This window comes from Cyanistes caeruleus, chromosome 1 (genome assembly GCF_971803275.1).
Source record: "Cyanistes caeruleus chromosome 1, bCyaCae1.hap1.1, whole genome shotgun sequence".
Classification (NCBI taxonomy): domain Eukaryota; kingdom Metazoa; phylum Chordata; class Aves; order Passeriformes; family Paridae; genus Cyanistes; species Cyanistes caeruleus.
The window spans coordinates 104,058,659-104,081,644 of record NC_141701.1 but is presented as its reverse complement, the minus strand read 5'-3'; the positions used below and the strand labels follow the sequence as shown (position 1 = coordinate 104,081,644).

Below are 22,986 nucleotides of genomic sequence, written 5' to 3'. Positions count from 1 at the left end.
TCTGTGGAAAACCAGACAAAAGAGAAAAACCTAGTCTATGGCTGAGGACTTGCTTTACCAAGTGCTGAGATTTCACTGTTGACGTTAAAGGCCTGGAGTGCTCTTGAAATTAACCAGAGACAGAGACAGCAAGTTATGTTCCCTGCAGCTGGAACAAATTACAATCTCAATTGAGTTAATCATCAATTAAAATCTACTCCATCTCACATGGTGTTTTCCCTCCTCTGCAAAAGTAATCTCAAGTCCCGGTCTCTCACTCCACCAGCTTCCTTACAAACCCTAAAGACCCACATAGATTATTATTTAGAGACCTCCAAGCCACCCAGGATCACACCTTAAGTAAGACACTCACCTTGCCTGACTTTTCTTCCTGTGACTGTCAAGTTTCAGTTACTGAAGATGTCAGCCTGAGACAATTAAGGAGTAGATCTTTGCCAATTTTCTTTAAACCAATTTATGACATTATATGCAATTTGTCCACAGAAAGGTACAATAGTTATAGACAATATGCATAAGGAGCTGCACATTTTGCTTGACAGAACTTGGAGATGATGCCAACAAGCTGTTGCTTTCAAGGATATAAGGAGCAGCTGAGCCTATTACAGAGCACTATACCCACCATGGCTCTGCAAAGCCCAGCAGCCCTTGCCAGCCCCAGCTCTGTGATTACATTATTTCTATCCATTTTGACAACATGAAGTTTCTGCTAGCATTGTCAGTACTGAGCACAGAACAGTCAACTTGTTTTCCTAAATTAATTGCAAACAAACTTCAATCTTTTGTGACAGCTAGCCTGGGAAGCTAGCTTAGGTCCTGTGAAGGTGAAGTTCTACCTTTACACCATGAAAATTTTTCTTCTGGAAAAAAAAAAGGAAATCATAGTTCAGTTCAGTATCTCAGCAAGACAGCAAAAGAAGCAGTTTCCAGAAATATGATTTTCTTTGTTGTTGAATGATCTATTATAAGTGACCTACAAAGATTTTTAATACCTTCAGTCATAACCCTTATTAGTACCCTTTCTTGACTAAAAGGTGAAAGAAGACCTTAAGCCAATTGTTCTCACGGTTTAGGGCTGTGAGAGTTTATTCTCCTCTCTCTTCCCCTACACCTTTTTGTCTCTCACCTTGAAAAAATAAAACTGACTTTAATTATATCTGTTTGCTTCACTGAAAAGTCTCACAATTTAATTTTAAAAGTGATGTCTATCTATGGAAAATATCATCTAGTACCACCTTCCAACACTGATTTTTAGTAGATTTTAACAAACATAAGACAAAAGATGAAGTGGTTGAAGGGGAAATGATAAATAATTTGAAACCTCATTTCACTCTGAGCCCTTTTTACCTTTTCATGTCACGCATGGCACACTGATGGCTCCTTAAAAGAATAAGGGAATACTGCTACCCTCTTCCTTCAGCCTGTTGTAAGATAAACTATTACAAACAGTTCTTATCATTGAAATTTCCAGGGGGAAAAAAAAAAAAAAGAGACCAAAGCTTTTCACAAATAAAATAAGCACAACTGGAAAAAAAACAAAACAAAACCAGCAACCATTAAACTCACAAAAACAAACAAAAAAATGAAAAAATGCAAATGTTTCCAAGCTTTCTCACTGGGGCTGGGGAGATGACTGAAAGGCTTAGTCCTTTACAGAAAGATGTAGAGAACATGGTTTATAAACATAGGACAGTTTCATTACAGCTTTCTCTGGAACATGGGCATTATTACAGGAACATGCCCATGATATGGAACATTGTACATTGCAACAGCATATGCAAGATATACCAAATAGCCACTTATAGCTAAAATATATAAACACATCATATGTTGTTAGGACTTTATATGAGTAGAGCCATAGCTTTACTGATGTACCAGGCTACTTCAAACTTGCAGACAAGGAGAGTGTCACAGCATGCACAGTCACTGAACAGTAACAAAACTACATCTCCCCAGGCCTAATTCAAAGGGAATTATGGATTACTGCCAACCTTTACAGAAAGGGAAATATTGGGATCAGAAGCCACCAAAGTCTCCTTAGCCCAAAGGAAATAACTAGCAAACACATTCAGAGATACATAATTCTGTCCAAGACATTAGAAAATAGATGGCTACTGATAAGATTCTACATTTGTATTTAGGAACTGAATTTCTAACAGCACTGTTAGAAAAAGTAAAATCTCTGCTATACAGCTGAAATAAAAGTCTTCAATGTTGTGACAACATCCCCCCCAAACAATTATTGAAAGGTGCAAGTCTGGAATTAGTGGTCTAATTTTGGACTCCCAGAATTAAGAGCCCAACAATGATAATCATTGAATGACACTGCCAGCTGAAACTACTTGACTATCTATAGATATTGCAGCTTTTTTCACAGATAAAAAACTTTAAAAAAAAAAAACATAGACTAGTTCTGTCTCATAGATTATAGAAGAATCAGCAGTATCCCAAATAAAATAAATGAAAAAGTTATGTTCTGAATTCCTAGCAGAAACAAGCAATCACCAAAAGGTTCAAATTTGCTGTTTTCCAAATACCATTTACTTCTGCTTGGATTGCAAAAACACTGAGAACAAACAAAACAAGATCAAAGACAGAGTCCACATTGCAGAAAATCTTGAAATAGCAGCAGAAATCTCAGAAGTAAGAAAGAGAAGCCAAACAATAGAAAGAAACAAGGATGGAACTTGGAACAAGTCTACAAATGAGGCTTTTTGTATATCAGCACAAATATCTTACTTGTGTTTTCCCCCCAGTAACATAATTCCAGCTGATGCTGAAACAAGCCTGGATTCAGAGCAGCTCACACCAGGTGCATCAAAACATCCGTAGGAGAAGGAAAAAAGGAAAACTGTTTTGATAGCATTGTCATCAGGAGCCATATAGCTATAAACATACTGCTTTGTTCATTTTCATATCAAAAGTTAATTCAATTGTTACCATTCAGGAGAAAACATTGTGAAATTAACTCCCTTCCCTTCTCCCTACCCCTGTTTACTAGCTATCTCCGTGGGCCAACAGCACAAACAGATTTCTTTATAAAGTTTTGCAGAGAATTAGAAAGGCAGCTCAATTACCGTCAGCAGGCAGGTTTCCAAAAGAGAGCCGTAAACAAGACAGCATGTTGAGGTATCCCGGCTAAGAGGTATCCCACTTGTGCTGGGCAGAAGGAGTCCCTGCTCCCTCAGACCTGGCTGGCAGGTCAGGCACCTCAACACTTTCCACCTGTTTCAGGCAATTGTTTAAAGCCACCTGTTAGGATTTTAAATCAGTCCAATTAATTTCGACCTGGGGGAGGGTGCACTTGCATCAGCCACAGCCTGACCATTAGAAACAGGAACTGGTGGAGACAGGAAATAAGCTTGGGATCAATAAAATCTATCAATAGCCTTGTAAGTGTGGAGTAGATCTCTGAAAGGCGGGACAAAAGGCCAAAGTAGCTGTAAACACAGCTCAGAGAAAGGCCTTGGGCATATGTTGGTCAGTCAGAAAAATTAAGATACAGGTGACTCCAACAAAGAAACTCGGGGTCTCTGATGTCCAGTGCTGGAACATGCACAATGAGCCCGACACCACTACATGAAGGATGAAAGATTTCTCTGCAGCACTTGTGAACGCAAACATGCTTTGCAGTCCAAACACTCTTCAGACCCACAGCCCAGCATGAAAGGAGCTGGGCAGAACAAAAGAAGATGGAGAACACAGGGGTTTCATTTCAACTACAAAAAAAGTAGCAATAGTGACTCAGACAAGTCCTTTTCTCTTTGAGTGAATACAGCAAAGAATTAGCAGCAGTTCAGTAGCTACAGCCATGAGTCTGCTGATTAAAGCCAGGAGTTTTTGTCAGTGCCCTGAAGCCCCATCAGCCTTTGTCTGTGCTAATCAGGATACAGAACAAGAGAGCTGAGACCCTGTACTGCAGTTTTGTGGGAAATGCTTGGCAACATAGCAGACAAAGGGTTAAATGTGCAGGGAAAGTGCACAGAAATTAAACTGCTTGGTCCCAGGAGTGTGGCACCCCCTAGAAACCTTCAGCCTGTTCTGCAGCCAAATACCAAATGCCCACCTTCAGTTTTATTTTCTTTTAGTTAGATAAGACTGTTCATGGACACTTACGGAGACACCTTTAAAGCTCTGTTTAATTTTCTATATCTGAACAGTTCCATGGCCCACTTTTTAATTGCTTTATCTAATGGAGGTGGGAAGGTAGATTAAAAATGCCAAGCATTATGAGACAGTAAAGCTTTTTCAGTTCTCTATTGTTTTACTATTTATTTCCAGAGTGGAATGTCATAATTTGTGGTGCTCCACCCTGACACGTGCATTCAGAATAATTTTCTTTAATAGACTGCTCTTAAGATTATAGACTCATCCTGCATTGTAAAACTCTTTATTCACTGCTTTTTCTTTAGATCACCTTGGAAGGCTGGAAATCTTAAATCTAACAACAGCTGGGACCTAATCCTGCCCCACAGAACAATATGACAAACCTCTCAGACTCCTCTAGAAATTCCTTAAATCAGGAAGAGCCTGGCCTCTGATTTCTTGTATGCTCTATTAGAGTATAGCTAACAATTTGCTTTTGCAGGGACCAGTGCAAATTAGCCTGTGTGGAATTTTGTGACATTAAAACAGGAGAAAAAGGAGTAATGAAATTAATATTTTAAGGGAGTGACCAACTATTGTCTTTCATAAAACAAAACGTAAGTTTAGGTGGCAGAAAAAGAATGCACAGGACAAAGTTCCTGCAGGCACAGGAGTGATCTAGGAACACAAGTCCCACATCTCTGCAAGCTAATGTGTACAAGGACTGCTGACATGTAGTCATACTGAACTACATTAAAACTAGGTAGCCAAGAATATTTTGGAAACCATGTTATGGAAGCAATTTCAGTGGTCACTTTTTCCACAGGTGATGACTACAGATTACCTTTGCTGACTTGTGTTTAACTATTTGACAGCAGGATAAGTAAGGGATCCTTTCCTTTCCCCCAACAGATGGGTACTGTCTTCATACAAGCCAAGTTCAGCTGTGTGCAGAAAAGTTCATGCAGATCTCAGCATCCAAGACTGCATTCCCTCCAGGAATGGAAGAGAAGTATTCTCCCCTTTCAAAAGACTGAGAATACAAGTTTAAATTTTTATGTGTAAAACTTGATACAAATACAAGTTTTTTGTCAAAGTCATCACATTTTGGACTAGAAAAATTATCTGGAACCAGTCTCAAAACAGGTTTTATGGCTGTAAAGCAAGACCTCAGTAGAGAACAGATTTATTCCACCAAAATTACAGATTGGGATAAAGGAAGAATCCTCTTCATCTGTTGCTAGAGGACACAACGTATAGAGTGAAGGCTCTGAGAATCACAAGCAACCACAGGTTTTTTCATGAGGCAGAAAAGGCTTTATTTCAGGGTTTTACAACCCTTTTATAAGGTGTTCTGATACATGTCATCCTGATTGGCAGAAGGAACACCTCCCTCATCCCATTGGTGGAACAAGAGAGAAAACACTCAGAATATCTGTGTCTTGTTCCGGGAAAATAAAACCTTATTTACACAAACAGTCCTTGAGAGAGGAAAAGTTCTCAAAAGACTTTCCCTTAGGAACAATCAGCCCCTGAGAGCTTGAAATTCTCTCAGGTTCAAAAATCATGTCCACACTCATCTCTGCCTTGGTTACTTGCACCATCATGAAATTACAAGCTTGCATTTTATGATATAGTGAATCATAAGATAAATTAGTTAATCTTTTAAGGGAACTAAATACCAACACTTCCAGAGAAATATCTTAACTATTAGGGCATAGGGTGCCTCCTCCCTTTGTTCTATTTGGTCTCATGGATCTCTTCTTATTGGAAGCACCTCTGTAATAAAAAACAACACAACCAGAGCCCTGAAAGAACTGAAAAGTGTCATTCTCAGCAAGACAGGTAGTTTTCAGCTTTCTCAGACAGGAGAGAAAACCAAATTGACATCTTATACAGCCTGACAAAAATATTCAAATTCTTTGTACAGGCAACAAAGGCCAGCATCTTCCCTCATTTTCCACACTTTAGAAGAAAGACAAATAGATGTACTTCCTTAAACACATTTTCCTGCTGTCTCCTTTCAAGCAGCTCTTCACCCAGCATACTGGTTTTTACAGAGGGATTGAGATGTAGGAATATGAGTGCCAATCTGGCACACCACAAAATGTGTTCATACTCACCCCAGAGCTGTGCATCCTCTGTGCCCATTACCTACATAGCAAACTGCTCTCTAAGCAATATCCCTTAACATCCTAATTTCCCTCTAATTTCTATAACCTTGCATTTCCAGTCTCCCCTCAGAGAAAGAGAAGGGAGTCATATTCCTGTGTTTCTCTTTCAAAGGTTAACTGCAAGGTAAAGCATAGATGCAGTTCCACAGCACTGCAGGAGGGGAAACAACAAGAACAAATGAAAATAAGAGCTGGGAATAAGAGGAAATCCCTTAATCTAGTTTAGATTTTTTCATCTTTTCTCTTGCTGCCCATGAAGAAAGTGATCACCTTGGGGGAAAAAAAATCATAGTTCAATAATCCCAGTTTATTCCTGGGACAGAAAATGAGTCCCTAAACTATTTCTTCTCAACTGGATGCCATTAGACCACTGCCAGGCAACCTGTGACTAATGTAAGGAAACGCAGGTGCAGCAATCATCAGCCAGCAGGCATCAAGGCAAGATGGGCTTGCTGCTCTAGAAAGACCCTGCAGAAAAACGTGGGCATCATTTCATTCAGCAAGATGGTGGGAAAAAACAGACTGCATAAAACTGACTGTCACATTTTCCATACTTTGACAGGTCCTGATGTCTAGGGAGACTGTGCTCTCCCCTTCCTGTCACCTTTATTTATAGAGTCTGAACATTTACCTGAATTGAAGTTATCTTTATTATCTAGAGACTATACTCTGGTCAATCAGCTTAATCTCTGAGAGTGGGACTTGGGAATTTTATGTGCATTTCACTTATTACAACCCAGATGAAAATAATAGGTTTTAAGAGTACAAGAGCCTCTTTTTCTGCTGACTAAAACTGAAATTAACCCAAGTCTGATTTCTTGAAATATTTAGACCTATGTATACCAGCTGCTGAGATCTCGATTTAAAACTAGTGAACTATCCTGGTAATGTAGGGAGAGAACTGAATTTACACGTTTTAGGCAACTTTTTACCTGTTCATGCTCACAGTGTAGTTTCTCCCTGGACCTTTAATGTTGCTGCTGTTCTCTCACATAAGACATGTTGCTCCCCTGCCACAATCCCTTGCAAAACATTTTTTGCTTATTCTGGATCAGTAGCATATCCCAGGAAAGTATTTCCAGTGTTGATCCCAGTACTTGGATTAAAAATCATTTTTCTATCACATAAAAATAGGACGTCTTTCATCCATCTCCTGATTCTTTAATGCATTAGCGCTAACGTTTTTTTTCCTATAGGTTTGAGGGTAGAATGTCTTTTGCTGCTATTCTTAAAGGTAAGGTTGTCACCATTACATATGGATCTAGAGTGTTAAGGAAAACATTATTGGGGTACTAAAAGAATCAGTATAAAAATTGCCTCCGTCTTCTTTGTGTTCCCCCAGTGTCATCAATGATATTTTGGTATTTGTAGTTAATTTATGGCCCAGTGTTGGACTCTCCTTGCCAACTTGAACAAAAACCACAAAGCCATGAGGAAAAAGCCACCAATGGGATGCAGAAGGTCTAATTATTTTGACAATAATCAATTCAAGACTGAAGTCTTATATGTTCTACACCTCTTGTAACAATTCTTCATTTAATTCCCTGGACAGTGATAGGAATTAGGGATGCATCAGGATTACTTAACCATCATTATTTTAGCAGTTCAATTGTCTGATTTTAAAGTACTTCTATATGCAGAAAATCTGCACATAGAGAAAGCCATGTGTATATATATATATATGTGTGTGTGTGTGTGTGTGTGTGTGTGTGTACACACGCATCCACCATAGTTTATCAAACACGAATGTTAGAAAATTTCTTAAAAGCACAGCAGAAGCCTGTCAGTCAAATAGCTGGAAAAGACAGATTTTTATATTTCCCCCTCACTAAATATGAATACATTACTTTGAGACAAAAATAATAATGCTTGGTTCATGTTTTATGCAAAAATCAGTTTTGGTAGATGAGAGAGTTTTATCTAAGTAGATTTGTTGAAATAGTTAAATTCTCTTCCTAGCTTCTAGACTTAAATAACCTTGTATAAATCACTTAACATCCCTATAGCTCCCTCTAAAATACCAGAGGCAAAATAACCCCTACTTTTAGAGACTTTCAGAATGCTTCAGGTAGGAAGACTACATATTTATTTGAAATTCAGCTTGATGTCACTGATATGAAGAGTGGTTATGTGTGGACTTTGGAAACAGTTTGTTACTTCCATTACAGTTATGCCTCAAAATAAATCCCATGATTGCTCCTCACATCCCGTCCATGCTATCCAGCAGATTTAAATCAAGGCAGAGGACTTTGTGCTGAAGTAGATTAAGAGAGTCCACATTACAGATGTTCTGCTTCAGGGACAAGATCAGGTAGGCAACAGTCACAACAGACTTTGCAGGCATTCTCATGGGGCTCTGCCCTTTGATCAGATGCAAAATAGGGTACACTAGGAAGGAAGCATTTCCTTCTTTTTTCAATGTCAGTGTTCATGAATACTTAATAGGAAAGACTTTGCATCTTTTTACACCATTAAGCAAGGATTAATGCTTTTTATGCATATTCACTTCCACTGGGAGGGAAAAAACATTAAAAAAAAATCATTCTCTTCCATTAACATGAGCTTTTTTAGTATGTTTTCACACCATTTGGGATTTTTTTTTTCTAAAAGCACTCTGGTTTGCCTGAAACAAAACCCTGCTGTGAGCTTTTTTACATAAGAAGTTGTGTTTCTGCATTCTTCCTGTCCTATGTCCCTTACACCCACATGTGAAGAAAACACAGCTGCCAAAGTACAGGAGAATCCTTCCCTACACACCCTACTGTTGACCCAGGCAGATATGACCAAGTTTCTCTTGTCATTAAAAAAGAAGCTGAACCTCTGCTGCCATTTCTCATCCCCAGCTGACTCCTTGTATATGCTCAGAATTGAATCTAACCATTTCCATAGGAGCCAAATGCCACTCTCAATTTCAGAGAGCTACCAGGAAAAGGACAAAATAGTTCAGTAACTAGGCAATATAAATATAAAAACATATCCAGGCTGGGGAACATCTCTGAGCTTCAGGAATGTATGGTATTTTGCAGAGCCGGGCTAAGCACACCGTGAAAGCACATACTAGTAATATCTGAAACAGTTTTACAGGTAGCAGCAAGACAAAGAATAAGCTTTCAGTATCTTTTGCTTCTGTGTCAGAATATACAAGTCACAATAGATAACATCAGTCTGAACTTTTAAAAAGTATAACTGGTTTAATTACACTCATATTTTCTAATCATTCTGAAGAACAATATACACAACTACTGTCATGACTACAAAACATGGTATTTACTTGTCTCCTACTACAATATATCAAAGTCAAGGACAACATAAGACAAAAGCTCAATTGTCCTTATTCCTCATCCTTTAAAGGTAAAACTGATTGTCAGCAGGTCCTGATGTTGACATTTCAGTATCAAATGAGCACACAGAAAAAGAATCTCATCATAGAAATTTTCACTTTAGTATTCTGTTCAAATATTTTCATGGTTTCCTGTTGGGAAGTAAAAATTGCTACCTCCTTATCAAAATGAGATAATGGTTGTATGTCGTTTCTTGTTCCTTTTCTTAAATATTTCACACTGTAAGATTGCACAAAAGAAAAACAAGTTCAACATGCTAGCCACATGGTAATTCTGAGACAAGTGCTGCATGGGTTCTGACCCTGCCATACAACTCAGAGGCCAGGCTTTTCACACAGCTTTCAATTCCAGATGAACTGACTCTAAATAAGTCATCATAGCAAACAAGTAGAAATCTACCCAAACTCAGTCCCTGAAGATACTCACTGTCCCTGAAATACCACAGAATCTTTCAAGATAACACGCACCCACAGTGGCAGAAATTAAAATGAGAGGGCATTTCTGTTGGGTTTTTTTGGGTTTTTTGTTTTGTTTTGATTGGTTGATTTATTTTGTTTTTTTAAATGAAACACTCAATTTTTGAAAAATATCTAATAATATAATTAAACTTCAGAGACATAAAAGATATATTCCCTTCCCCTGTATAATCAGAGGTATTAAAACAGCATCTTCTTCCCTCCATTTTCAAACTCCCCTTCTTTTCAAACTATCTGCTAAGCCTTCTTTCATTTTTAGCCTTACATGAAAAACAAACAGCAAAAGAGCTTGAAAGTTTTTACACAAGAGATCTGAGTTCTCCTGCAGAGAAGGAGAAAGATGGAGTCAAGGTGTTTGGCAGAGTTCATGTGTCCTGCTAGGTAACAGTGACAGAAGGCAGCACTGCCTGAGCCAATAACAGGCCACTACATCCTCCCTTGACAGAAGCAGCAGCAGCACTGGAGACATCACGGGACACACCTCAGCAAGAATGGAAATTGTGCAGAAAAAAAAATCGGTTTTGATATGTATGAATTGAAGGAAAGTGCAATAAGTGGAAAGAATATTTCATTAAATGGGAAATATCCATATGTAGTCAAAAGTGAAAAGTTATAATAGATGTGAATGTCTTTTGTTTGGGCATTATATGACCATCTTGCATATTGCTTTCCTCCATGTTCTACCTAGGTCAAGGTTTTTTTAGAAAGGTAAAAACTATTTTAAAGCAAAAATTTGAAAGTACTTAAAAAAAAAACAAAAAAACACCATTAATGGGAAATTAATTAATTAATTAATCTTTACAAAAATTAGTAATTTTAACATTTCTAATACATGTATTTTTTCTTTTCACAATAAATATTTGCTGGTTTTGACCCAATTTCCCAAATAACATCTGTTACTTCTGAAATTCCAGTACTGAGTGCATTTACCCTTTATCAGACTAATTTTGAAGGGCATCACCTGGAGGTGTGGGTGCCCATACACCCCAAGCACCATTCCCTTAGTTTTGGAGGAAGGACAATTTCTGTGAAATTGCAAAGTCCTAGCCCAGCTAGTCTGAGCAGCACCACAAGTACCCTGTCCTGTCCCAACTCCAGCAGGTCCTGGTGCTGACTGAGAAGAATCTGTGTTCCCAGGCAGATTTCTTGTGCCAAGTGTGGCAGTAGCTAGGGACCTTCACAAAAGGTTCAAAACTTGAACAGAGAAATCAAGGTCAAGTCATAAAAAAACCTCCACCCCACAGATGAAGAACTTAAGAGCAGCAGCTGAAAAGTCTTAAAAGACAAAGAGAGCACACAAAGAGATTATCCAGAGCTCTCCTTAGTCCTCGCAATTGTTAAACAAGTATCACTAAGCTTAGAGAAAGCACTTTGGGTTTGTTGTTGTTTGACTTCTAGTTGGTTTCTGTCTGTTTGTGCATTTGCTTGTTTTCAGGTTTTTCTTCCAAACACATCTGCATTTTATCTGCTTTTTTTCCTTCACAGGAGCTAATGGAATCTACCCTGACACACAGCTGAGCTTTCTGCTTGGAAACAAAATCTTTTCTGCCTCTACCATGACTTTTTTCTGCATGCCATGGCAAATCTCTGCCCAGATCCTCTGATGTGTCCTTGGCTAATTGCTCAGCTCTGCAGGAGTGTGTCTCCTGCATGGCAGTGGTTTTACAACACAGCAGCTTATTGGGAAAATGCACTAGATCCTACTTCTTTCTGGTTTTGCCAACTTTAACTTAGTCAGAACCAAGGAAGAGACTGGATCAAAGTACAAACAATGTCGGGTGCTATGGCATGTGTAGCTTAAGCAATCAAGAAGTTAGAAAACAGAGCACTTGCTTCAGAAATTAAATACATGGCACCTCTAGTCTCTCCAGACCTAAAAAACACAGGTGAGAGGGAGAAGGGTGTCGAAAATTATCTGTCTCATCCAAAAACTTACTTTCATGAAACCAGGGCCAAGAAAACTGAGAGCATTGAAATTGGCCACCAAACTCACAGAATTGTGACAGCTTACGCGCATCAAAAATTTTGTCACAGATTGTTTCTGGTATGCCACACCTCTGCCTGCTGAGAAGCCTCTGCTGCAATATGCATGATGAATGCATATCATCACAGGATGGGCAGAAATCCAGTCAGCCAGCATTGGACAAGGCAGTGAAAAAAAGAACATTTTCATTTATTGAATATTTGTTGCCTATGAAAATATTTCAATTGAAATAATTATAGTCTTATTTAATACTGTGGCTTCAAAATTATAATTTTTAAGACAATACACTTATTCTCCAGAGAAGCAGAGAAAATGTTCATGTGCATTCTACATTTATAGAATATCCAGTCATATGTCTGAAATGGCAAGCAGAGAGATTTGAGGATTTTTTCTTAAATGCTTTGAACAGAGGCAGGAAAAAATCACTTATGTACTTTGTGTGGTAATAATAATAATAGCAATAATAATAGCTCTTATGTAATCCAACATGAAAACTGTGCATGCTGGCACAGCAAATCAGCTAGAGGTCTTTGGGGGCCAGATGAGCTAAAGAAAGATCCAGAGATGCAAAGACTCTGGCCAGTTCAGAAATCCTCTATGACTACCTCTACAAAGCAGGACTCCTGTCCTATCCTCTAGGAAATAAATCCAGGTGTGTGAACCTGGGTGTATCTCCTGTGTCACTCACCATTATCAGTGGGGATGAAGACTGACAATCTGTAGATATATTTCTCTCCTGCGCACATTTTTAAAAATAATAAAGAATAGTTTGTGTTGTGAACAATGCTGATGCTGGCAGTAAAATCACATATTAGTTCACCTCTGACTACTCCCATGCTTTTTCTGGTCAAAAGGCAGAATTTACCAGAAAATTTATGTATGTTCAACAACATGCTCTTATTGATCTGGAGGCGGCTGGAGCCATCAGAGCATGGGCACTTGGGCTCATTGATTCAAAAGTAATCTTTGCACTTAATCATACTCCAATTAGCAGAGCAGTGGTGTAGTCTTCAGACCAGCCTCGGTCTCTCCAAGCTCATGGCAGAAAACAAAAGCCACCCTAACAGTAGCAGGGATCTTTTTCACATGTCAATTTATATTTTTTGTCACCTTAGTTCAGCACCTGTGCCTATGCATCAGCCCAAAACTCATAAGAAAAGCATGTGTGTGCCCACAGTTTTTTAGTCTATGACTGCATCACTAAACTACAGCCAGCTTACTTTTGTGCACTTTTGTGACATGGCAATCTTGTCATTTGATGGCAATTTGGGTGCTCAGTGAACCACAGCACACTTTCTGCCAGTTCATGCATAGTACATGTATTGTGTCAAATTATACATTACAACTAACCATGGTACCTCTCATTTATAACATCACATCACATCACATCATGTCAGGTTACATTGTGTCGAGTCACATCATTTTCTATAAAGGAAACTCTGTCAGACCCACTGCAATGAAAACTTCAATTTTTTATTACGTTTCATAGGAATGGACCATCTATAACAACACCATTGACCTCTCCATTCCATTTCCATCTCTGAGGACCTCTCAGAGATTTTTGTTTTCTTTATACAAATGCAAGGATCAAATGTGTAATTTCTCATCTCAAAAGGCATGCTGCCAGTTTAATAAAGTCCCTGTCATCCAGTCCCTCAGGAATGTCTCCTGAAAGAGCAGGAATTCAAGAAGATACTTTATTATTTCAAATCAATAATATTAATATTTTCTGTTCCACAATGCATCCACATCTCATCCAAGTGTATTACAGAACTTAGAAAACATTAGATTTTCAAGAGACCAGCCTAAAAAAAATGTATTGGAGCAGCTGCCCTGCTTTACCAAATTTACTCTGAAGCAATACAGAATACATGCATACTGCCTGAAGCCACAAGAAGTGTGGATTTGCCAGAAGACTTTATAACTCCTCCATGACACCCTGCATACTGCAATTTTCCACATTTAGTTACCTGCTAATCTTTTCATACACCTTGTTAATTTTTCAGGACATTGAATAAGGGACCAATTTTGAACTGGACATCTGTCAAAGTGAGGTGCAGTCTGGGTACCTGACACACTGCAATACCCTAACTCTGTTAGGGTTGCTGGAGGTACCAGACCACAAGTATTTGTGAATTTATGAGCACAGCTGGATTGAAGAATCTGCCCCAAATTAACCAGGTACATAATCTGATTTTTCTTCCATCTTGGTTATAGATGTTACACCTGCAGCCAGGCTGCAGCTTTCCTTAAACTGAGGGCCTCATTAATTATGAGAATTAGAAGAGGAAGCATGGCTCCAATATGGCTTTCTCCTTTTCCAGAAGGAGAAAAATCATCCTGAAACACTGTGGTGAGCTTCTTAGTAAGAGCAACCATTCATTCCAAAAAGGTATGACAGACCTGTGCAAAAAGCACTTGTTCCCACCATGAATGGGAACCCCAAAGTTGCAATGAGGGCTCAGCAGCTGAAACCCCTCTTCTTCTATGTGGCACACATCTTAGCCAGAGCACCTGGGCACGGTGCTAGTGAGTGTGTCAGAGAAGTCCATGAGAAAATGGGAGCAACTGCCATCAGCTGTATTCAGGATAAGTATCACCTTAATTTTCAGTAAGGTCTTGCACAGAGTTCTGCTACATTAATTTCATACATAATTGCAAAAAGCCTCAGACTTTATGCTCAGTATGCTTATTATGCTGACAACTCAATAAATTTCCTACTTGTAATATTTTCCAGTAATACATAAATTTTATCTCTTATGAAATCACACTGTGAAGAATCAGAGATTACTGCTGTTTTTATCTAACTCTAATAGGACACAGCATTCAAGTAAAAAATGTGGTTTATTACAGTTCAAATATTAAATAGTTCCATTGTTTAAAAGGAATATATTTTCTGTACAAATCTAATTCTATAAACTTCATTCTTTAATTAAGGCCCTGATGTTTGTTCATCCAACCAATATAATAATTTATCTTAGAATACTAAAAAATGGCATTCCTACTGACTGAATAATATGGGGAAAAGATAAAGAAAAGTCCAAGGAACATGCCAGTTTAGCTCAAAGAGTACAATAAAGATGATGTATATGCAACCAGTTTTTACTACCTATCACTTGATCACAGTGGATTAAATGCATTCCCTATTCATAGAAATCATTCTCATCTAAGTAACAAAGTCCAAGAGTCAAAAAAGAGGAAAAATTAAAACTTATTTTCAGAGCTTCAATTTGGGCCCAAAAGATACCTTCACATTTTATAAATGAAGGATGAAATATAACTTCCATTATATGTTTTCTTAGATATATATACATAAATGATAATATATATATATATAGATAGATAGATGATATAGATATATAGAGAGATTAGATATAAATTAGATATATATTTAGATATAGATATAGATTAGATATGGATATAGCTATAGATATATGCATGCATATAGAGATACCATTACAGTCCAGACCACAGAATAGAAATAATTTGGAGAATTTCACCACAGAGTACAAATTTGAAATTTCAGTACACCAAAACAAGGCCTATGCCTTTGAATGCTTTTCAGAAAGATTAAATGTGAAAGTTTATTGTAAATCTGTAACTACATATTTCTTTGTTCATCCATAAAGGTTTTTTTCCTACAGAACCAAGTAAGTTAAGGTTTATAAGCAGCATGCTTACAAAACAAGAGATTAACTCTTCCCCAGCTGTAGAAGGCTTTAAGTAACTAGAGAAATAAGAGGGCAGTAGCTCTGGATAAAAGATTCTCCAAATGAAACATGCACCCAACATTTGGAGGTAGTTTCTATACTAACCTAAACAGGTGCCTCATCAGGAAACCACGTGCCTGTAAAAAACTGTATTCACATGTGGAGAGAATGAGTCTGAATTTAATGAGTCTATTTTGCACCTGCCAAATACCAATATTTCCATGTGATACTGATCATATTGCTCAGAGTTAGCTAGTGCCCATACATACATGATGATTATATTTGAATTCTGGGTACCCATTTTAAAATGCGCAGTGTCAGATTTGCCAAATCCCTAATCACCCAGGACTGAAATTAATTAATTAAAAATAATAATAGTAATAGGACACATTTCTATAAAGTCTACAATACAAACAGGCAGTCTGGACTTTCAAGCTTGGTATCTTACATTAGCATATACTTAAAAGGACATAGTACAATATTCTATACTAAAAATATTAAAATAACCTCTATCTTCAGGCCTCTGTTTTCCAACATTAGGGCAGAAGCACTACCCCACCTCTCCAGACCTTTAACACTCAAAAGCATTTAGACACAACCCTGAACCCCCCTGGCACGTCTCTGGGAAGAAGCAGCCATGGCACACGGGGAGCAGGGTATGGCTGGGGAGCCCTGAACACAGCCTCACAGCCATGTGTGGATCTGACTGGAAGGAAATACTGAAAAAGCAGCTATTTGTTGAGCAAGGTCTGTAGAAAATGATTTCTACCCAAACAATTAATATTTATAAAGGTATATATGGTATCTCATAGGTCTTGAGCAGTTAACCTTGCAGCCTTAACATTTTTTTAACAGGTACCTCCTTTGCTATTTTAGTGAAGCTTCCTCAGTATCACAGCCAGTGGCACAGAGCCCAGGGCTGTGCATGAGCCTCTCCACAGCACAGCCCTGTGAGGAGCTCTCTCCTGGTACAGCCATTATGGGGCCCACTGAGGCTTATTTGTGCCATCAGGGATTTTGGCTTTTAAATCAGAGAGCTGGGGGGAAATGGGGAGGTGTTCTGGGGCAAATCAATGCATTTCCTCCAAATTGCATTCGGTGGCTGTTTCACTTTCGTCTGCTGCATTCCTCATAAAAGCTTTAAGCCTGAGACAGAGACAGCACAAAGAATTTAAGCCTGAAGGGCTAAATTCATAAGCAGTGGACAACAGAGTCTGAAAATAGGAAGTCTTTAGCCAAACATCAAAACCAGCTTCTTTTGTGGCATTAAAAAAAAAGTAATAATAAAAAAAGGAATAGTCTCATTTCTGTGAGAAGGGTTATGCAAAATAACATCTTTCACAGCATCACACTGCTAAACGAACCCTGTTCCAACTCTGATTATACCAGTGTGGCTTTGATGTAATGCCACTGTGCCTGATTTATTCCAGTTCAAGGGAAAAATGAATCCACCTATGTGTGTCTGGGCCTTTTTGTTATTGAACTCTATCAGAAAATACATCAAAACATCAGGACCATGTCAGCCAGTCAGCTTTTTGCTCAAAAGTCAGAGTGGTGCCTAAACTCACAAAAAAGCCTACAGCTCAACAATTTTTATTTTTGGATTTTTTTTCCCCAGAGCTTGTCTCTTTACTGACCCCTTCAGCAGCATGCATGGTAAACCCACTTTGTGTGGGGTTGCTGTTTGTACCAATAAAACTGGAGTCACCCAGTCCCACATTCTGATGACGCAGCAAGGGAAGCAGGCAGAGGGAATTTTTGGCTGTGGCTGCTCACATCTCTCAACTGCTGCCTCCCTCAAGCCTCTCCAGAGGAAATGATTGTGGGACAGTACTTACTCCACGAAGCCCTCCTGGCAAAGGCTGAGTAATTTCTCACTCAGGCTGAAAGGGATGTGCTTATCATGAAGTAGCTCTGCAGTGGCCATTCCCTTGCTGTTCAGCACCACCAAACTTCCAGCACAGCTCCTTTCTCTTTTTTTTCATTTTTTATAATTTTCTGTGTATAAATAAAGTTTTCATTTGAGCTGAGATGTCTGAAAAGCAAACATAGCAAGAAAAAATCCAGACTGTGTCTGAAACAGGGTAAGAACACTGCTATGAATATATAAGAGCTTTTACCTAGTTAGATTTTTCTTGTTGCTGGTTGTTGTTTTTTAGGGGTTTTTTTAATTGTAAGACACATTAACTTTTTATATCTTTTGTAAAAGTGCACAAAAATTAAAATTGCAATAAAAAGAAATACAAGTGTGTTGTCTTCCTAATATTGGATTTATTCTGCAGCAACATACACACTTAGCACCCCAAACACCCTTTCTCCTTTAAAGGTCGTTTTGACATTGAGACTTCAAAATAAAAGGAAAAAGGTAGCATTATCTACTAATGCTTTGCTTCTGTGATCTTAAATTTTAACCTTTTCTTGCTGTGATCTATACATGGATACAGGTTTCTATATAATGAGCTGGAATCTCAGCAGATTTAAAATAGGCATAGTCCACCAAGTTGAACTGAGCTGTGCCAATTTATGCCTACTGAAGTTCTGCACCACTATTCATAGCCCTTTCAGCAATTTCTAACAAGCTTGATACAATCTTCTTCTGTTAATCCCCATTTCTGTAATGAGCAGCATACCAGAAAGGGTTGAAACTCCATTCAACTGTACCACATATTCACTAAAATTCGTAGCCACAGAAAATAATAGCTTTGGGCCCAGGACACCCTTGCTCTGCCTTAAGGTCTAATAGCTTGTGCTATGTGGTTACTTATAGTGTGGAACTTATTGAAAGATTACAGCCAACATCTGACACTATCTTTGACTTTCAGCCTGGTCACAGTATGAGAATTTGCACAACTTAGTGGGATATTTCATATATAATTGGCAAGCTCACGCTTTTCACTAGAGAGGTAAGCTGGAGAATTGCTCCAGAGACTCTGCTCTAAGAAACTACTTTTATGCTACTAAAATCTGATGCTTTGGTATATTTGTCTTCCTGAAACTTTAGCTATTCCAGCCTTACCAGAAGTCTATTTGAGCCTATGCTTAGTGTAATTGCTTGTTTAATTTTTGGCATGGACCAAACTCTGTAATATCCATCCATCTCAGCCTTGCCACATGGTGTCTTAAATACCATAAAAAACAGAACAAGTTATCTTAAATCTGAGTATACTTGCCAGAGTTGATATATTCACCCATATTGTTAGGTCAACATTCACAATAACAATTCTTATTATATTTCATATCTGTTAGTACAAGATTATGATCTAGCAGTGCCTGGAGGTCTCAGAAGTAGCTGGCTCATCATGCACATAGTTTTATACTCCTGGAGAAACCATCCAAAATGAATTTGGGTTATTTAAGCAGCTGCAGTGTACTTTCTAATTTCAGCCTCTGGACTTGCACCAAACGTCATTTGGAGACAAAGAGTGTGAGATGGCAGAAGACCATTTCCCAACAGTAATATTAGCTCATGTTTCTAAAGCAATTCTTAGTGCCTCCCAGACTAAACATCTTTAATAGCTGTCCCAGGAAAATGAATGGACCATGAGCAGAAATAAGACAGGTTTCAAGTGAACAAGGAAATCGTCAGTTTGAAGTCATTTGAGACCCAGATGGAACTGAGGGCTTAGGAATATGCCTCTGATCCATGTTTATAGTTGCATCATTGAAGCTGTAATTCTGCTGGGTTTCAGCACTCTGTTGTCATCTACATTTAATTTCACCCTCCAGGGTGCTCACAGTAGTGCTAAAAATCCATACTAATCAGAGATTTTACAGACAATACACTATAGCTCAGTGAGAGACCCCAGAGCTGAAACCACAGAGAACTTTTAGAGAAGGAGAGAAAGCAACAGAGAAGCTTGAGATACAACTATTTCCTGAATTCTGCAAAAGATGTGGTCTACCTTACCTTACTACCTACCTTTTTTTCTTTTTTTTTTACAAACTGAATAGATGTTGCCCTGTTCTTCATATTTATTCCATTGATATTGAAGGTACAAAATGTCAGAATCACACATGCAAGTGTAAGAAAACAGTATTTTAATATGTGTTTTTAACATTTTCTAAATATTTTCTATATATTTTCTATAGCTAAAAAAATGTGAGACCCTTTCTCCTTTTGCCTCTGGTGCTAGAGCATAACAGCAGGCTAATACTAGGTTTATATGGGGATTAGAATAATATCAAGATTATATATACATGTGATAGTTATAAGCTTATACTGGAGACCAATAATAGACATAATTCTGCATGGAAAATCTCCCAGATATATCAAGGGCCATTTCAATACTATGTAACTGCTGCTGCATGTGTACAGTTGCCTACATATGTGGTACCCACTAGTGTAAATGGCTTCTTCCCCCATCCCTCCCACAAGAGTTTAGGGCCACAGACGTGACTGAAAGCATGCCCTTCTTTCCCTGACTTTTAGCCTTTTTTTTTTGCTCAGCCTTTGACCACTGTTCAAAGCCTCCTGCCTCATTTATTGAGAACATCCACAGCATGAGAAGCACCTTGGCAAAAACAATGGCTTGTGTATGCACTCCATACTGTGTATGAAAATATTTTTCTGCAACTGAGGGAATAGGCAGACCAGCCTGCAGACAGCAACATGGAAGAAAGACAACCATCCAGTGAAAAAAGTCCAATGAGAGCTAAGGAACTTCCTCTATAAAGTGGTTTCACTCAATAAAGGTGTTAGCATGCTGAAAGAAAGTTTTGTGCTAGTGCAGAAGTGAATCTAAACAATTGATTTTTTGAAAAAGGTCTTCCCATTAGCAATCTCTCAACAGAAATCCCCAGAGCTGTTAGGAACCTGTAACATAAACCTGTGCTTAAAATGAAAACTTTAATAATCTTGTGTAAGGTTTTCCTTGATTTCAGCTGTGGCAGAGAACAACACAAGCTTCCACAGCCACTGTTTCTCTCTACACCCTTAGGACCTCAATCAAATTTGATACACATCTCTCTTGCTCAAGGCACTTATAGACATTCTTAGGAGCTACAAAAAGCCTTGGTAATGATACCGCTGAGTTGAAAGCAGATTGATCACTTCAGTAAGTGCAAGAAATGCATGGGTGTATCTGAAAGGTTTAAAAGAAAGCTAACAGATGCAGACCTGTTCTTAAAATCTGAGTAGCTCTTTCAGGTAGGAAACCAGTATAAGACACAATTAGTAATTTTCCCTTAGTAGGTTTTTATTTGCCTACCTACCACTTAGCCATTCACATGCCCAAGTGTGCACAGACATCTGAGGAGTGAGTCCTCAGACTAGCCTTAATTATATCTTGTTTTGCATTTAAAAGCTTAGATACATTATTATGGGCTATTCAGAGATTCCAGCAACTGTGTACTGAAGGAGAAATTAGAGCCCTGCTGAAGCCAAAGGGAGCTTGCCATGAGCACCTGTATCTCAGCCAGGGCACTCACTTTGTGCTAGACTGAGCCTGCAGATATTGCTCTGGCAATTTGTAACTGCAGAAAAGATAGCTGATGGCTAAAATGGAGTAGTAGGTGCCAAAACTCACAATTTGAGTTGTTTCTCAACCATGTCATGCCACTCTAAGTACCCTTCTAAGAGACACTGCATTACCAAAGTCATTAACAAGTCATTTTATTTCCATTATCTCCACATTTTCATCCAGAAACAGAGGAGAAAGTTAATCAAATGTCTTGCTCACCTACACACATTGCATGTTAATGGTTGCTTTCTTAATACTAGACAAAACACTCAGGCACTTATGAATAGTATATTAGACCCACATCAATTGTACATACACGGAAACACAAACCTAGCCTAAACATTTATTGCTTTGACTTGAAGGAAATCTGAGTCACAGTGAAGATCTCTGGGTCAAGTCCTCTATTTGCCTGCTTACACTGTGTTAAGAAAACATTCTTGGCATCTTGGAGCAATCTCCAGTGCTAAATCTGATGGTCAAACTTGCTTCAAGCAATGTGAAATAAGGGCATTTACTCAAGACCAGGCTCCAAAAGGAGAAAGTGGGTGGGTTGAAAAAGTTGCTAAAAGAGTTTGCTGTCCTGGGGTTGATGCAGTCTGGTGTCAGCTTGTAGTTTGCAGGGTCTACTCAGCTGCAACCAAGACTTTAAATAGAGGCATTCACTTTGCATGCACTGATAAGCCAATATAACTCTTTAAATAATATTTTCACATTGTTTAATTTTATTTATATTTTGTCATACGACTTAAGCCTCACTAACATCCTCTTGACTGTATTGTGTGACTGGCCCAGTTTAGACTTCCCATCCCTTGGGACAGAGATATAAAGTCTCTGTAGCATGAATAATCTTCTGAAAATGCTGTGTCCGCTCAGTGCATTATGAACCAACAAGTTCAAAACTCAAACAAATCAGGGTGGAGCTATTCCAAGCACTAGTCACCTCAGATATATTTTTCTCCTTTTCTTGATCAGACAGATTCAGACTATCACAGGCCAAATGCAGAGGTGGCATGGCCTAATCAAAAATATTTCTAAATATCACTTGAATGACAAATAGAGCCTGATGCACAGAAATATAAAAGACATGCAGTTAATTAACTTAATGCTTGGTAGACTTGCCCTACCACACCAATACAGGAAATCAGCAATATGAACACAAATGAAACATCAAGGTATGAGAGCACAAACATAATTTAAATTAACAGCTTTGGGTGATGACAGAAACTGCATACTTGCTTCCACTTTATGTCTTTGCATATCTCTTTTAAGTCCCATACAAAATGGGTATAAAAACATACCCATAAATTCACAGTACCTGTGAGACATAGCCACCTATCTGAGGTAAATTACACCAGTAACTATGGAAAGCACCATTTATTGAACTTATAGCTGGTCACACTTCAGAGCTCCTCTAAAAACTGCTCTTCAGAATTGCAGGTATTTTTCAATGAAAAGAGTTTGCTTTCTGTGAAAACACACTGTTGCTGAAAAACACTGCAACTGGAAACAAATCAGTTTATAAGAGGAACAAAGTTCTCATCCCCGGTTCCAGCTGGTTCCTGTGTAACACAGAGCTTTGGCATCTTATGCCCACATCCTCCTCTATGTGGCACCATGGAAAAGCACTTGCTAGTGAAACATGTACCTTACATGCCCATACATCTCTTGTCTTGTCCACACTTCTTCTCTGTATTTTATATAGCCTACACTTCCCTTTTAATAGATTTAAAATACTGTTTGAGGAATCAAGCTGCAACGG

At 38.4% G+C, this 22,986-nt stretch overlaps 1 protein-coding gene and 1 long non-coding RNA gene across 5 annotated transcripts in view; both read right to left on the bottom strand.

Moving 5' to 3' along the window:
• Positions 1–3,188, bottom strand: part of ARPP21 (cAMP regulated phosphoprotein 21) — a 468,940-nt gene extending 465,752 nt beyond the window's left edge. The window contains exon 1 of the mRNA XM_086846818.1: positions 3,075–3,188. The gene's annotated coding sequence lies outside the window, so the exon portion shown is untranslated. The remainder of the gene's footprint in view (positions 1–3,074) is intronic.
• Positions 1–22,986, bottom strand: part of LOC147655798 (uncharacterized) — a 75,441-nt gene that overhangs the window by 14,861 nt on the left and 37,594 nt on the right. The window lies entirely within an intron of this gene.